The sequence below is a fragment of the Panthera uncia genome, chromosome F1, assembly GCF_023721935.1.
Source record: "Panthera uncia isolate 11264 chromosome F1, Puncia_PCG_1.0, whole genome shotgun sequence".
NCBI classification, from domain to species: domain Eukaryota; kingdom Metazoa; phylum Chordata; class Mammalia; order Carnivora; family Felidae; genus Panthera; species Panthera uncia.
Window position 1 is genome coordinate 66,451,921 of NC_064813.1, and position 17,393 is coordinate 66,469,313.

General features: G+C 56.8%; 1 long non-coding RNA gene across 1 annotated transcript; it reads left to right on the top strand.

Moving 5' to 3' along the window:
- The first annotated feature begins 8,440 nt into the window (after positions 1-8,440).
- Positions 8,441-14,742, top strand: LOC125925729 (uncharacterized). The gene is made up of 3 exons (XR_007458904.1): positions 8,441-8,768; positions 12,990-13,109; positions 14,513-14,742. It is a non-coding gene; the product is annotated as an uncharacterized LOC125925729 (long non-coding RNA).
- Positions 14,743-17,393: the final 2,651 nt, after the last annotated feature.

The window sequence follows — 17,393 nt, forward strand, 5'->3', positions numbered from 1 at the left end:
CCCAGGGGGCAGCCGGAGGGGGGTGGTCTGGAGCTCGGGAGGGGTGGGGGGCTTTGGGACATCGTGCCGAGCCTTGAGTCTCTAGGCAGGGAAGAAGAGACTGCTGGATGTAGGGCTAGGAGTCCCTCTGAGACGGAAGCGAAAGGGCCCCACCAAAACTGCCTCTGCTCTTGCTAGGACCCTCCCCCACGCCTTACACGCGCCTCCCGGAGGAGTGCATATCCTCCGGTGAAGGTCAAGGGGTCAGTGACCTCTTCCAGCACAGCAGTCATCGCCTAAGGAGTGACAGGGCAGGATCACGTTTTCCAAGACCACGGACTCCCCCAGACCCCAGGCCAAAGTGAGACTCACTCTCCTCTCCTTCCCGAGTCTCCTGGATGCTCTGTTCCTGTCTACTCTCTCTGTCTCTAATGAGCTCTGTTCTCACCTCCTCTCGGCTCAAGTTTGAGCCCTGCGGCATGAAGCCGCGACCCTCTGGGCCGCTCCTGTGGGGCCCCCCTTCTGTGTCCTGGAACCCAGTCGGTGTGGGTGGGGGGAGGTCCCTGCTCTCAGCTCCCCAGCCTCGGGGCCCCCAGCGTGGACAGGCCCGTGCAGGTCGGCAGGAGAGCATTCGCCGGACAGGCCCATCAACCTCCTTTCCACCGCTGGCCGGAAGCTTTCACCGTGACATAGTTGCTACAAGGGCAGGACCTTAGGTGCTTTTATCTCAAAAGTGTTCCTTTTACACACTGTTTTTTTCTGATTGCAGAAGGACTAGAGGATCAGCGCAGAAAACGTGGAGAAGCACAGAGGTGACAGCGGGCCCAGCCGGCCCCTTCCCCACAGCTCGGCAGGTTTTATGGCGAATGTCTTTGTGAGGCTGCGGTTTAATGCCCGTGTTACGGCCGGCTCGGAACCCCTTGCATTTGTGTAACATTTTATGACCTTCCAGTGTGTTCGGCTGCGTATTTTATCACGTGCCATTTCATTTTTACAGACTCCTCACGTTGTGAGGTAGGCACAGGCAGGAATTGGGCCCCCACTGACCGGGCGAGGAAACCCGGGCGGGGAGAGGGGACGGAATCAGAGCTCACATGGGTACGCCGCGTGTGGCTGCCTCCTCCCTTCCGCACCTCGCTGCCTGCCTGCCCCGGGTGTGAAGGAAGGGCCTTGGCACCCAGTGCCGATTTGCTGTGGGCCAACGGAGGCAAGTGGACGGAGGGGGGGAGGGGGGAGCTCCCTGGCCCCAAAGCCCCCGGGGGGGGGGGGGGGGGGGGGAGGAGAGGGGACCCCAGGGGGCTTGTGGGACAGGCCGAGGAGACACAGAGCTCCAGGGCTCAGCCCGCCCTGGCCGGTCCCTGCAGTACAGCTTACCTCCCACGCCACCCACATTTCTGGAGGCCGGTTTGTGTGCCAGGCACTTCCGGGGAGGCCGGTAATGACCTGCGAGCAGGACAGAGCAGGAGAGACGGGGCGCCCCAGCTTTAGAAACGAGAACACTCTTTAACCTCTCTGAGCCCCGGTACAGGTGCTGGGGGGCCCCAGGAACACACACACTGGTCCTACGGGGCGGTCCTTGGTGGACTCCCCAGGAGCACGGCTGCCCAGAGCCCTGAGGTTCATGGGGTGCAGACGAGTGGGGGGAGTCCCCAAGTAGGAATGGTGGCCAAGGGCATTCCATGGCCTGAGGGTTGGGACAGGCCACTCTTCCCTGAGCTGTGGGTGTGCCAGGAAGGACTTGGGGGGTCTGTGCCTCCAAGCCTGCTCTTCCCCTCCAGGCCTCTCACCCCCCCCCCCCCCCCACCATGGGCTGGGCATCATCACCTTCACTAGTTGCGGGTCCTGGGGAGCTGGGTCTCACGGAGGAGGAGGGATTGGCTAAGAAAAGGTGGGGAGGGACACACAGCCTGGTTGGGTGCAGGGAGGGCAGGAGCGTACAGAGCTGATGTGCAAGGCGGGTGCGTAAGTGCTGTGGGACCCGGCAGGAAAACTCCCCTCGGGCGTGAGTCCCTGCATCAGGGAGGAGTCGGGTGGGACAGACATCCCGGAGGGGGCCTTTTACAGCAGTCGTTTACAGGGAGGCTGGCTTCCCATGGGCCGCGGACGGGATGTTCAGACGTTCAGATTGGGCCTCAGAGACAAGCAGGTGGGTTGTGTTCTTTGGGGAGCCATAGGCTGAGGGAAGGCAGAGCCCAGAGAAGGTTTGGAGACTCCAGTGTGGGGAGGGGCGAGGCGTCCCAGGAATAATAATCAGCTCACGATACAGAACCTTCTGGGTGCCGGGCTCCTTTGAAGCTCATTGTGCGCATTAATGTGCATCGTCTTCACGAGCACCATACGGGGCGGGTAGCTGTAGTGTCCTCACTTTACCGATGGGCAAAGCTGGGAGTGCAGAGAAGTTAATGACTCCCCTGAGGTCACACAGCTAGTAGGTGGTGAAGCCCGAATCTGAACCGAGGCAGTTGGCTTGGGAGTCCTGCTGTGACCACTGTCCCGTCCTGTCCGGCCGTTCTGGTGGCTGCTCCCAGAAAAGGTCAATGAATACTGGTCTAAGGTGCAGGCCACTGGGGACACAGAGACGCGAGGCCATTCTGGAAAGGATCTCTGTGGGATACAGTGGCTGTTAGGATGGGGAGGGAGGGTGGGGCTGTCCGGTCAGCGTTGGGGGCCCAGGCAGGAGGCAGAGCTGTGGGGAAGCCCGCTGGCTCCCTGTCCCAGGCCTTCCCGCCGGGCTCAGTCAGGCAGGCGCTCCACCTGGGGCTCCTGATGCCAAGGAGGGACTCGGGATGTGGGGACTTGAGGACTGGCTTCCTGCTAGGCTGCTCCTGTGGTCTTGGCCGCGTCTCCGGCTGCCCCTCGTACCCTGGTCCCTGCCTGTCACCCAAGGCATGTTCCCAGCCTCTCCATCCATTGTATGAACTACTGAATTTCCTTCCAAAATAAACCTTTTCGGTTTTCAGCGGCCTGGAGTCCGTTTCTATTGTGGAAGCCAGAGGCCGGCCTGCAGGGGAGCTCTCCTCGAACGGGTCAGGTGTGAATGCTTGCGGGAAGGTTGAGACGTTGCACATTCAGGGCCGGGCCCGGGGCAGGGCTCTGAGATAGCAGCCTGGAGGTGGGGCCAGGAACGCGGTTGGAGGCCCTGGAGCCCATCCGGGAGAAGGCAGAGCCGCCTTGCAAGCAGTGCCTGCGGGGAGGGGGAGCCAGGCGGGCATCCAGGAAGGAGGGGACCAGGGAGGCAAAATGCCGGCTTTGGGCTGGCCTCCTAGGACCTTAGTCATCCCAGAGGAACCCTCCGCCGTTTAAGCAAGAGCCAAGAAGGATTCCCGTGTCCTGCTGTGGGCCACGTGCCCGTTCCCAAAGCCATCCCTGTGCCTGGGCACTGCCGTGCTGGGTGAGGCTCAGGACACTGGATCACTCCCGGACCTGGAGGCGGGCTGGGGATGAGCAGTCCTACAGGAAAGGTGGGCTTCTGCCCCTGGGAGCAGCACAGGATAGAAGCCGGGCAGGCAAGCAGGTGTCCGTTAGGACAGCTTGGTGGGTGCGAGGCTTTCAGAGTGCAGCGAGGGACTGTTTCCAGATGGAGAAATGTGGGCCCAGTTGTAGATAAAGAGGAGAGAACCAGTGGGCGCACCCCCCCCCGCCCCCGTTCAGGGAGCCTGGAGATGCATAGGGGAAACTGAGGAAGGGGGCCCCAGGAGGGACACGTGGGGACAGCTTTCAAGACAGAGGGTGGGAGTCCAGGTTGGTGAGGGGCACGGCTGTGTTTCAGAGGAGGGGGGAGGGGAGGAGTGTGGGAGGTTGTGGCCGGAGGCACCTGTTCCCTGGCCACCTGCTTCTCCGGGCCTCACCTGGGCTGAGAGCTTGGGCTTCGGAGGCAGACGGCAAGCTGGGGTCCCAGTTCTGTACAGGACTGCACTAGGTCACTCCCTAGGATGTGACCCTGGGCGCATCACATCTGTGCCTCGGTTTCCTCATTTATGAAATACCGAAGGGTCACGGCGAGGGTTAAGTGAGATGATGTACCGAGGAAACAGAGCGCGTGGAAAGCTGGAGAGCCTGGCTCGTGAAGAGACTTCGGGACCAGACCAGCTGTTACTGTGGCAACTGTGACTTTACTGCAAAGGCCCACAGCGACAGTGACGAAGTCCAGTCCACGTGGCTGCCGCTCCTGCCTCCTGACGTGGCCCCCCAGCCCCCTGTAAGTTCCCCCTCAGACGGGGCTCCTCATCACCTGTCCCAGCTGGCCACTGCTATTGGGCTGGGGGGAGGTGGGCGGCAGGGACCGCCCTGTGCACCCCTCACCCCCACCGCCTCTGCCGGGCGTCCCGTGTGTCCCAGTTCGGAGTGCTGGCGATTCCAGGTTTCCTTTGCGCTGTTCCCGGGGCCGGACCAAGGGCAGACCCGCCACGTTTTGTGTCGCAGGATGTCCAGTCCTGTCTGAGGACGCGGGCTTTGCCGCCGAGCCCTGGGGGAGCAGGGAGTGTCCGGTGAGGTGTGCCTTCCCGCTGCTGGGTGGTTTTCCTCCTTGGCACACACTCAGCCAATGGGCTCCCAGGAAGGGTTCTCTTGGCAGAAAGTTTGGGCCCAGCTTGAGAACCACCCTGCCCTGGGCGCGAGCGGCCGAGGGCATCATCGGGCAGGCAGAGGGGGAGGAGGGCTGAGCAGCCCCAGGTGGGGTTGGGTCCCTGGCGCAGGTTAGGGACAGGCCACCTCTCCAACTCTGGGCTACACTCAGTCACCGAGGACCCAGACTCGGGCCCGGAGGCCCCAAGGCCCTGGTCAGCACCTGATCTGCCTTCTGTCCCTGCCATTGAGGAGGTCGAGGACACACCTGAGACCTCCCTCTGTCCCAGCCGCCTCTCCCCCGGCTCCCACGCAGGACTCTCTGCATGTAGACGGCAGCAGCAAATCCCTGCACGCCAGTAGACGCGCCTGGCTTCTCTGTAGGACTGGCGAAGGCGGGCGCCGGGAGAGAACAGCCTCTGACCCCAACCGAGGGCTGCCGTTTCCAGAGCAGGCACATCTAATCACGGTGACCAGAAGCGGGCCAGCGGTTGACCGGGAGAGGGGGGCGCGGATGGGGGTCTGACTGGAAGGGGCAGGAGCAGCTCTCTTGGGAGACTGAAGTGTTGTTTATCCGGACGGGGTGCTGGTCGCCTGGGGGATGTCGAAAGTCGCCGTCAACCTGGATCCTGAACACGTGTGAATGTTATTGCGCGTAAGTCGTGCTTCGCCAAAGGTGATACAAAATACAAGGAATAACGACAGGTTGACTGGACACCCCAGTTTGTGAGCCAGTGACAGGGCTGAGAGTGAAATGGCCCTGGGCCCCCGCGGGTGAGGGCACCGGGTGGGAGGCTGGTTGCCCGGGAGGGGCCCTTCTCACCCGGCTCACTCTGGGTGCCTCCCCACTCCCCCCCCCCCGCCCCCCCGGTCGCCACTAGGAGGACAGGGGCCCTTCCTCTGTTGCGCAGCCGCCCTGACCCTGGGGACCACCGGCCGCCTGGCCGGGAGGCTCTTTCCCTGGGTGTTTCCCCACACAGGCCGCCCGGGCCGTGCAGGGTCTGTCCTGGGCTGTGTGTGTGGCTACCGGAGCACCTATAAAGTAAACACGACTGAGAAGGCCAGTGACCGCAGAAGACACAGATGAAATGAAAAAAAAAAAAACCAAAATAAACAAAACCTCCCAAACTCACCCCACGCCTCACACCGAAAAGCCCAGAGCCCCGAGCTGGGTGGGATAAAGAGTGGGCCTGTTTGGGTGATATTTATATAAAGGGCTTGGTTCCTCCCCCGGGCGAGTAAAGCGAGTTGTAAAATTTGAAGGCACATTTTAAAATTGTTTAAAATCCTCCAAATGTGTTTCCTGTCTGGCGCTGCGTATGGGGAGCTGGTAACCCGTGTGCCTGTGTGGCCCGGAGCGCGGGTTAACGAGGGACTTTAGAGGCAGTGATGCGGAGGGGCCGGCCCACTCCGGCCGCCAGAGAAGGAGCCCCTTGTTGGCCCGGCGTGTGTTCCCAGGGCTGGAATGTGCGGGAAGGGCCTCGGGACTTGGGAGGGTGGTTTAGTCTGGGAAATTCGCATCTTTGTAAAAGCCACCGTACTTATAAATCATCAGTTAAAGGCCCGTAGGGGTCATAATGCAGGTGTGTGATTTTTACTTCTGAAGCGAGCGGGCGTGATAATATTTGACAACACGTAATAATTAGGATACTGCGTGTACATTTGATAAGTTAGATGATGATCAGGATGACCCTCCTGCGTCATGGCTCCTCTCCACCTTTGCTGACACTTCCCTCTCAGTCTCTCTCTCTGCCTGGGCCACCGTCAAACTGAGACCTCCCGGTGGCTCAGCACCACCTCCCCACGGTGTGCATGAAGGCCTCCCTCCGCTGGGCCCCCTTGACATTTTTCCTTTTTTTTTTTTTTTTTTTTTTTTTTTAAGTGTTTATTTTCGAGAGGGAGCCGGTTGGAAGAGGTGGGTAGAGAGAGGGGGACGGAGGATCTGAAGCCAGAGAGCCTGACGCGGGGCTCGAACTCACAAACCGTGAGATCACGACCTGAGCCAAAGTCGGACACTCAACCGACAGAGCCACCCAGGGGCCCCGACATTTCGTCTTTAGCAAAGTTCACTGTGTCCTTTCCCTTCTGAAATTCAACTGAATGTGTGTCTGTCGCCGTCACACGCCCTGTGGGGACCAGGGGTGGGTCTTAGCGGTGCCTCCCTTTCAGCTCCGTGCCCAGAGAGGGCTCTTGGTCCATATCTGTTGGATTAAACTGTTTTTTTTTCTTTTAAATTTTCTTTTAATGTTTTATTTACTTTTGAGAGAGAGAGAGACAGAGCACGAGCAAGGGAGGGGCAGAGAGAGAGGGAGACACAGAATCGGAAGCAGGCTCCAGGCTCTGAGCTGTCCCCACAGAGCCCGACGCGGGGCTCGAACTCACAAGCTGCGAGGTCATGACCTGAGCCAAAGCCGGAGACTTAACCAACAGAGCCACCCAGGAGCCCCAGTTTTGCTATACTTTAATGTTTTCTTTCTAGTTTTTTTAATGTTTATTTATTTTTGAGAGAGAGAGACAGAGACAGACAGACACAGTGTGACTGGGGGGGAGGGGCAGAGAGAGAGAGGGGGAGACACAGAATCCAAAGCAGGCTCCGGGCTGCGAGCGGTCAGCACAGAGCCCGACGTGGGGCTCGAACCCACGAACTGGGAGATCATGACCTGGGCCGAAGTCCGACGCTCGACCAACTGAGCCACTCAGGCGCCCCTAAACTGTTTTTTTTTTTTCTTAACAGGATTACTGGGCAGACCTAATTTGGTAACAGCCATCACACTTTAAGATATATTTTTAAATTTCATTGTCCTCGAGCCCTGCCTCGATGGAATATAGATGTAATTGTGCTGAATTTAGAATTAGTGGAATTCAAGGTACAGTTTGAAGACCATCTGGTTTTGTTTGATTGTAGTTCTGAAACACAATGTCTATCTCATGTGGAAACCCCTTGGGGACAGCATTTGTGGGGGGCAAGGTGACCTGTGGTAGATCTTCGTCATGACCTTCCGTGGCACCTGACGGATGAAGGGCGTTTCTCTCCGCACCTGCGCCCTCTTCTTCGTGCTGGTCGCGGGGATGGATAGAGCGGAGCCCCACACCGAGCAGGGAAGGAACATTCGATTCACGTGAGTGCCCCGGACGCAGCCTGGTTCCGCACAAGCGTTAAAGGGAGTGGCAGTGTGGCAGGCTAGGTGTGGCGGTCAACTCTCGAAAAGAAACAGCCACAGCAACAACAGCTGGTGGTGGTCGGCGGCCGGCCGTGAGGCTGTGTTGGAGCAGAGTTCCCGGGACAGGGGCCGCCCCGCGTGGGTTGCACGTGAAGGTGGCCTTCGTGTCCTTTTCCTTGGTTTCCCCGCTGCCCCAGGGAGACGGTGCCTGGAAGCCAGGAAGGCTGGGGGTTTAAACACGAGGCAGCAGCGGTCCTGGGTCTCGGTTCCCTCAACTGCGACAATGTGAAGAATAATGCAGTGTCAGCCTGCTTGCTTGTCCCCGTTCCCCCCTCTGCCTGGCAGATCCCCTCCTCCTCCTCCCCTGCCTCCCGGCCATGCAAGCCGCCCTCTCTTCACGTTCAGGCTTTCCGGATTTAGCAAATGAAAATAGGGCATCCCCAGTTAAATCTGAATTTCAGATAAACAGTGAATACTGTTTTAGTCGGAGTAAGACCCAGACAATATTTGGGGCACACTTCTACTGAAGTATTCATTTTAATCTGAGATTCAGACTCAGCGGAGGGTTCTGTCATTGAAACTGACAACTCAGTTAAGTCCCACTTCTCCACGGAGCCGCCCTGGTGAACTTCGTGCAGCTCTGAACTCCTGTAGCCTTAGTGACTCCCACACTTGACCGACACCTGGGAAGTGCCACCACCTTTATCTGTTATCAATAACCCTGACCGCCTGTTGAGCTCCCGTGATGTGACGCGCCAGGCACATAGGAACCTTGCACAACCTGTCGTGCTATCCCTCACGGTAACCTCATCAGGCTGGAATCCGTGTCCCCGTAGAGGCCCAAGGACGGAGGACGGCCCCGGTGGATGCACGGTGACATCAGGCTGCAGGCCTGAGGGTGCGGGACGGGATCCTGAACCCCGCACTGCCGCTCCCGGTGGGACAGGGACGGGGTCTGACGCCGACCGTCTCTGCTGGTGCCTGGCTGACAGCGGCCCGTGTCTGTTGAGAAGAGTGATGCTCCAAGGGAAGAGTATCAGGATCGATTTGGGGACCGGGGGACAGGTCTGTATCCAGAGTCCTAAACAATGTGACGAAGATAGGGGTTTGGGGACGGGACCACGAAGTTTCTACACTTCCAGCAACTTCTAAAGTGCTGTTTGCTTTCGTGTGTGGATAAATGCATTGCTGTTTGTGGAGTATTGTGACACTCGTCCCTGAGCAAAGTCCTCTCAGACGCGGCCCATAGGGTGTGGGACACGCAGCCAGACGGGGCGTGTGGCAGGCAGCTGGGGCGCCCCGGGCTCAGTGTTCCTGGGGCTCAAGTTTGGGAATCGACCGAAGGGCACTGTGGTCGCAGAGGAGAGGGTGTCGGGCACAGCCAAGCAGCGGTTTCAGAGAGAGAATCTCCGTGGATGCTCTTTCCCCAAGGGACCGGGTGGGGGACGTGCGTGGGCGCAGGCTTGCGGACCCAGAGTGGAGGCCGAGCCCCCGCTGCTGTCCGGGTCTCCCGGGTCAGGTCAAGGTCATTCCCGCACTCGGCCTGGAAGTTAGACACACGCCTGCCCTAGGCCCAGGTGCAGCTGGTTCCCAGGACGGAGGGAGGGGGAGGGAGGTGGGGGCAGCACTGCGCAGGCTCCTGAGCCTCGGGCAGCGCCTGCACCCCTGCCTGGCGGGCCGCCTCTTTTTCCTCATCCCCCCTTTGTCTAATTTTAATTTTTTTTCACATATATTTTTGAGAGACAGGGACAGACAGAATGTGAGCAGAGGAGGGGTTGAGAGAGAGGGGGACACAGGATCTGAAACAGGCTCCAGTCTCCGAGCTGCCAGCACAGAGCCCGACGCGGGGCTCGAACTCACGAACCGTGAGATCATGACCTGAGCCGAAGTTGGACGCTCAACTGACTGGGCCATCCAGGCACCGCCCCCGCCCCTTTTGTCTATTTTTATTCCCGTTCGAATGTATGTGTCCAGGGGAGCTGGCTTTATAAGGAGGTGGGGAGAGCAGGCTCAGCAGGTGGGGATCAGGCTTCACCCCCACCCCGGAGTTAGAAGCCTTTCCAGGCTCGGGATCCTCAGCTCTTTCCACGGTGACGCTCAGACCCTGTCCTTCAAGAGACTCCGGGGAACATGGGGCTTAATCGTGGGTCTATTTCTCAAAGCCACAGCACAGTGAGTGCGAATCGAGTCGTGATACGGTAACAGTGTGGCTCCCCCAGGAGGATACCGGGGACCACCTGACTGAGAGGCTGAGGGGGGAGTGGGGCCCATATCCGGAGGGAAGAGGCGCTAAGGTGGGTGCCTGCAAAGTGAGGTCTTGCCGACAGGGAGGCCGCTGGCTCCCCAGAACCAGGGAGGGCTCAGGAGTCGGGAGAGGAAGGCATCCGGGCCAGGGCTGCCAGCGGGGGTGGGCTTGGGAACGGGGAGCCTAGGGCAGGGGAGCCCCCAGCTCTTTCCTGCACCCCTAGCCGCTAAGCAACGGCACCCCTGCAAACCCCACCCCACGGGAGGCCCCCCGCCCCCCGCCCTGCCGGAGTCCAGCTCCAGCGGGTCCAGGGGTTCCCGAAGGATGAACGGTGTCGGCAAAAAAGCGAAAAAAAAAAAATAAAGCAGAAACAAAAATGGACACAGACCACAGCAGTGGGTTAGACTGGCCACTTTATTGTGGCAAACGTGGCATTATATTTGCCAGCAATTTCCTTGTAGCGTGCGTCATCTATGTTTTCTGGCATTACCTGATTCTAAAAACGTTCCCATGTGTAATCACCCTTTAAGGAACAACATGGTTATTTTCTCATAACGTTTCCTCCTGCCCTTTGCTTATTGATTAATTTCTTACATTATTTTCATTACGTATCTACGTTTATCCATAATCTATAGAGCATTTGCTTTGCTGTTTTCATGAAAGGTCATCTATCTCTCAACACCTCAAGTGGAACAGTTACGGGGCCATGACCTCTTAGTTGTTTCCCCGAACCATTTGTGGTTTGGGGAACAAAAGTGTTCGTCTCGGTCCAGGGTGCTAGAAGGGGGCCAAGAGGGCCTTAGGAACCCACGCCTTACACATTCTCAGAGAGACAATGCACCTAGGAACTAATGAGCCGTTCTGTACCTTAACCGACTAGGATCAGTCATCATCTGGAATGCCTCCTGGGGGCCAAGTGGGCCTATGGGTTGCAGTGACTTGTGCCCATGGATACACTCCTTTGTTGCGGGAGTGGGGCTTTCAAGTCCATTTGTTCCTTCCTTGGCTGGGAAACGTAGGAGGCTATCCTTCCTTTAGGTAGAGGAGTCTTTATAGGGGGTGGCAAGGGCTAAATGCAGGGCCGCACAATTTCCTTGCAGAACCTTATTTTCTTTCCCCAATGGTTCTTTTCCCAGGGGGCCTGTGGAGGGCAATTCCCCAAAAGACAATTCCCCAGGTACTTTTATTAAGGCCAAATTACATAAAAGCGGGAATATAAGAAGCTTCGCTGTCGGTGGGCGGCCTGCGGTCCCGATCCATCCACCGCCCGGGCCCTGCCATCAGGCTGGTTGGATAGCTCGGCTTCCGGCACAGCCCTGAGCCCCCAAGCTTCCAGAGAGATCATGTCAAGCTCCCTGCTGTAAGCCGCATCTACGCACCGAGGACTCACGTCGGACCTGTACAGTCCCCTAATGTCCACACTTACCGGCCGTCTCCACCCGGATGCCTAACCGGCCCCCCGCACTCAACACGGCCCGATGCCCCCTTGATCTCCCCCCTAAGCCTCCCCCCTGCCTCCCGCCTCCGAAAACGGCACTGAAACAAAACGACAGGGCCCTCGACCTCTTTTCTCTCATCTGTCATCCAGTCCTCAGCAAACCCTGTCAGCCGACCTTCCAGTACGTCCTGAATCCCCCCCAGCTCCACCCCCCAGGCCCCCAGCCACCAACAGCCGGCTCCTGTTTTGTACACAACAGCCCAGGGAGACTCTTTCTTTTTCAGTTTTTTGAGAGAGAGGGTGCAAGTGAGCGAGGGGCAGACAGAGAGAGAGAGAGAGAGAGAGAGAATCCCAAGCAGACTCCACAGTCAGTGCAGAACCCGACTCGGGACTCGATCCCACAAACTGTGAGATCATGACCTGAACCGAAACCAGGAGTCGGACGCTTAACTGACCGAGCCCCCGGGCGCCCCACTTAGAGACTCTGTTTGAAAATAATCTCTGCACCCAACGTGGGGCCACTCGAACCCACACCCCTGAGATCAAGAGTCACGCGCTCCATCACTCAGCCAGCCAGGCCCCAGAGACTCATGAATGTAGATTGTATCCTGGGCTCCCGGGGCCAAACCGTCCAGTGGCCCCAGCCACACTAACCATGAAACTCAGGTGCTTACTGTGGTCGCCCAGGGCCTGTGCTGTGGGGCCCCTGGCTCCCTCCCTCGCGGGCCAGACCACTTCTACCCTTTCTCCCCCTTCTCCAGCCACGGGGCAATTTGCACTCAACCCTCAGGCTGGAACCTTTCTCCCAAGATACAGACTCGGCCCGTCCAGCCGTCACTCCCCAGGAGAGGTCTTTCGGAGGACTCTGGGCACACGAGCGTGTACGAGCAAGCTCACACACACTCCTCTTCCTCGTCATTCTCCTGTTGCTTTACTGCGTAGGACCTGAACCAGAAGGAAGGGCATGACTGTAGCGGCAGGAACACCAAGTCAGGTCAAAGGAACCTCTGCATCAAAACAGCGTCTGCATGCCCACGGGAGTGCGGAGACCCCTGCCCCTTCCCCACCCGCTTCCTGGAGGCGGGACGGTGCCCTCAGGAATGAGATCAGTGGGCGCTTTTCTAGAAAACGTCCCAGAGAAAAGGTCAACGTTTAAAGACGAGAAAATCGGGGCGCCTGGGTGGCTCAGTCGGTTGAGTATCTGACTTCGGCTCAGGTCATGATCTCGCGGTTCGTGGGTTCGAGCCCCGCGTCGGGCTCTGTGCTGACAGCTCGGAACCTGGAGTCTGCTTAGGATTCTGTGTCTCCCTTTCTGTCTGCCCCACGCCTGCTTGCTCTCTGTCTCTCTCAAAAATACTAAACATTAAAAAAACATTAAAAAAGAAAAAGAAAGAAAGAAAGAAAGAAAGAAAGAAAGGGTGACTGAGGGGCACCCAGCGGGTTCGGTCTGCAGAATGTACGGCTCTTGGTCTCGGGGTTGTGAGTTCAAGCCCCACATTGGGTGCACAGTTTACTTAAAACAAACAAATAAATAAATAAGTATAAACAAAAGAATAACCTCAATTAAAAGAAATGGTAACTGATTGTTTTTTTTTTTTTTAAGTTTATTTTCTTTTTCAGTAATCTCTACGCCCAACGTGTGGCTCGCTCATGACCCTGAGGTCAAGAGTTGCACACTTCACCGACCGAGCCAGCCCGGTGCCCTAGTAACATATTTTCGGAGGTAAGTCAGGATTTATGAAACAAGAAGATGATATTAGAAATAAATTAGAAATTCAATTACTCAGAAATTAAATGTAGGTTAGTAAAGACAATCAAAGGAATGGGAAGCCCAGGTGTGGAAATCCCCAAGGAAGCACTTTAAGTAGACGAAGACTTGAGGAATGAGGGAGAAAAATGTAAACGAGAAACAATTCAGCATCCAACTGGCAGGAGAACGGGCATGGGAGGAAGTTCTCAAAGAAACAGTACAAGAAACCTTCTCAGACCTTTTCAGATTCACCTTCATGCAAAGGCTCCAAGATCAGTTGCAACTCGGGGCGCCTGGGGGGCTCAGGTCATGATCTCACGGTTCACGAGTTCGAGCCTCGTGCTGGGCTCTGTGCGGACAGTGTGGAGTCCGCTGGGGACTCTCTCTCCCTCTCTCTCTGCCCCTGTCTCTCTCACGTGCTCTCTCTCTCTCTCAAAAATAAATACATAAACTTAAAAAAAAAAAAGAAATGAAAAAGAATCGGTTGTATCTCTGATTTCCCAGTAGCAACACTGGGAGCTAGGGGACCCGGGAAAACCCTGTACAAAATGTTTTCCATCCCAAATTCCTACCCCCAGGCAAACAGAAAGAAAGAGCGGGGCAGGATAAAGAGCCCGCCCGCCAGTCGGTGACACAAAGCCTTCCCCTCCCAGGCACCGGGTTTCGGGGAGCTCTTGGAGACGTGCCCCACAAAGTGAAACGTGCATCCGGGAGCCGGGTCTCACACAGGCAGGGTGGGAAGGGCATTCGTTCTCAGATGTCGGCGAAGGGATGCCCCGAGGTGCGGCACAGCATGGGCCACAACTAACGACCAACCAACCCGAGCGGCAGCAGGAGACTGGGCACCAGGACCAGTGGCTCCAAGAAGGCGCTGCGGGGAAGCCTGGCTGGCTCAGCGGGCGCTCTGTGCGACGCCTGGTCTCGGGTGTAGACATGACCTTGAAATAAAATCTTAAGGGGCACCTGGGTGGCTCGGTTGGTTAAGTGTCCAACTCCTGATGTCGGCTCAGGTCATGATCTCTCGGTTCACGAGTTCGAGCCCCGCGTCGGGCTCTGTGCTGACAGCTGGGAGCCTGGAGCCCGCTTCGGATTCTGTGTCCCCCTCTCTGCCCCTCTTCCGCTCACGCTCTGTCTCTCTCAAAACTAAATAAACATTAAAAAAAAAAAAAAAGGTAGCACTGCCAAAGTGCTAGATGAGTTTGATCACATTGACAGCAAGAGTCAAAGAGACGAAGAGTTTCGGGATGAATTGGTAAAATCAGGAAAAGAAAAAGCAGGAAAATAATCCAGGCAATATTGTATTTTATTTTTAAAGTTAAAAAATGTTTTCATTATTATTTTTTAATTTTTTTAACGTTTATTTATTTTTGAGACAGAGAGAGACAGAGCATGAACAGGGGAGGGGCAGAGAGAGAGGGAGACACAGAATCCGAAACAGGCTCCAGGCTCCGAGCTGTCGGCACAGAGACCTACGCGGGGCTCGAACTCACGGACCGCGAGATCACGACCTGAGCTGAAGTCGGACGCTCAACCGGCTGAGCCCCCCAGGCGCCCCTCGTTCCAGTGTTTTTTAATAAGGTTCACTATAAATGTGTATTTGCTCTTACTTTTCTTGTGTTCTCTTGTTTTTTAGTTTATTTTTTCTAGTAATCTGTGTACCCAACGCGGGGCTCGAACTCACAACCCTAAGATCAAGAGCTGCGCGCTCTTCCCACGGAGCCAGCGGGCGCCTCTTTTCTTGTGTCCCGTATACACCGTTTGCACTCGGCTCCTGCCGCCTCACACCGTACCCGGGACGTCTTTCCATGGAGAGCTTCCCTTTCTCCTGTATCATGTAGCACAGTCGTGTATGTGGCCAGCTCTCTTACAAAGACACTTGGGTGTCTCCGGGGCTTTGCTCTTACACGCGAATGCCACGGTAACCGGATACATGCAGTGCAGCTGCACGACAAACCCCCAGAGGCGGGCTTGCCCGGCCGGAGGGAGGCGCCCTTGCACCTGACCTCGATGTCCGCACAGGGCCCGCGCAGCCCCGCCTCCCGCCCCCATCCGCCCCCATCGATGAAAGCACCTGTTCTCTGAGGTCTCATCCATGCGCCGGGTCGTAGGCTTCTGGGTTTCTGAGCTGATAAATGAGGAATGCTCTCCCGATGTAGTGTTAATTTTGACTTCTCTTATGTGTGAGGTGGAGCGACTTTAACATTTCAGAGCCGTTGGCGTTTCTTCCCCGTGGACCGGGCGCGCGCTTTGGCCGGTTTTCTCTTCGGTTGCTGGTCTTTCCGGATCGTTGTTGCCTACAAGGGAAGTGGAAAGTGTTTGAAGACAGAACGGATCACAGTATACGACATGGCTCAACCGTGAATAATTGTACAGTTTCCTGACACTCTAGATGCTGAATATTGATGCACCCCAAATTTTGGATTGGAATGTATAGAGAAGGTAGCAGCAAAGGGTGTGTGTTCATGCATGCAGGGGTGGGGAGCAGAGGGCCAAGTCCTCACCCTCCATCAAAAGGAGTCAGTCTGTTTCTCTAGAAAGTCTAAGGTTGGAAAACAGGGGCGCCCGGGGGGGGGGGGGGCTCAGTCCGTGAAGCGTCTGACTCTTGGTTTCGGCTCAGGTCGTGACCTCACAGTTTGTGAGTTTAAACCCCACGCCGGGCTCTGTGCCGACAGCCGGAGCCTGCTTCGGATTCTCTCTCTCCCTCTCTCTGCCCCTCCCCTGCTCATGCTCTCTCTCAGAATGGGTAAATACACTTAAAAAAGAAATCTTTAAAATTGGGGGAAAGAAAGAAGGAGAAAACAGCAGTAGCAGCTGAACAAGATTATTTAGAAACACGAAAGTAAATATGGGTGGAAACAACCAGAAGTTTTGAGGGCGGTCGCCCCTGGAGCCAGGGTGGGAACGGGGAGGGGTGTGGCGGGAGCCCTCATTCCTCGTCAGAACTAAGTCCCATCGTAACCGGGCGCCTGGTCCTGGGAGCCCAAGCAGACCAGGTTCGACCCCCGGCTGCTGGTTTCGACCAAACCCAAAGGCGGAAGGTGGGCGGTGGTGACGCAAGAGGGGATCTGCTTCAGCAAGGCCACCGCGAGGAAGCAGCCGACCAGTGTCTCGGGGACTGTCTCCGAGGTGCCGCAAACGCGTCCAGGTTCACGCAAGGCAAGTGCGGGACAAAGGTGGGGTGGGTCTGCAGGTGGGCGCCAGAGGTCAAGGTGATCACTGTTTCGGGGTCAGTCGCACAGTGGTCCCTGCTGCTGGAGTAGGTAGTTGTGACCCCGTCACCCGATGCTTTGCCTGCTGGGTCTTTCCTTTCCTTTCCTTTCCTTTCCTTTCCTTTCCTTTCCTTTCCCTTCCCTTCCCTTCCCTTCCCTTCCCTTCCCTTCTCTTCCCCTTTTTTAAGTTTATTTATTTATTTTGAGCAGGAGGAGGGGGGAGCAGAGAGAGAGCATCCCAGGCAGGCTCTGTGCTGCCAGCGCAGAGCCCAATGTGGGGCTTCAACCCACCAGCCGTGAGATCGTGACCTGAGCTGAAACCTAGAGCCGGACGCCTGGCCACCGAGCCACCCGGCACCCCCAGCCCGCTTGGTCTTTTGTCAGAGTTAAGAGAGAAGAAGCTGAGAAGAAAATATTCAGAAAGTAGAGACTGAGGTGAGAGTGGACGTGGCTGACATCCTCCTCGCCCACCATTTGGCCTTTTAAACTATGTAACGTGTTACTGTGATAAAAGGAATTACATACAATGAAAAGAGGTGGTTTGCACACGGCCACGTAAATGGAGGGATATTGCAGAGTGTGACAGACATGCGAGTCTGTGCCAGACCAAGAAAGGGCTGAAAGACTGCAGAAGACCCAGCAGCCTCTCTTTCCTTTTCCTTTTCCTTTTCCTTTTCCGGTACGGGCCACACCCAACATGGGGCTTGCGCTCAGGACTCTGAGATTGAGACTCACGCGTGCTCCTGACTGCGCCAGCCGGGTGCTCCCTTATGGCTTAATCCGGCAGGTTTTGGGGGAGACAAAGTCACATTTGGAGGAAAGCCTCTCCCGAAATCGCAGGTCGACCCTGACCCCGGCCGCGGTGCCGCAGCGGGGACTGCCCTCCCTCTACCCTCTAGCCTCAAACAACTGAAAACCCAGACGTGCTTCAAGACACAGTGATGTCCAGACGTTGGACAAGGGGCAGAACAGGGCAGCGATCCCCGAGAGAGGGGAAATAAATGAGGTGGGCTCGAAAATTGCCCAAACTTACTGCCTGCGGAGAGTT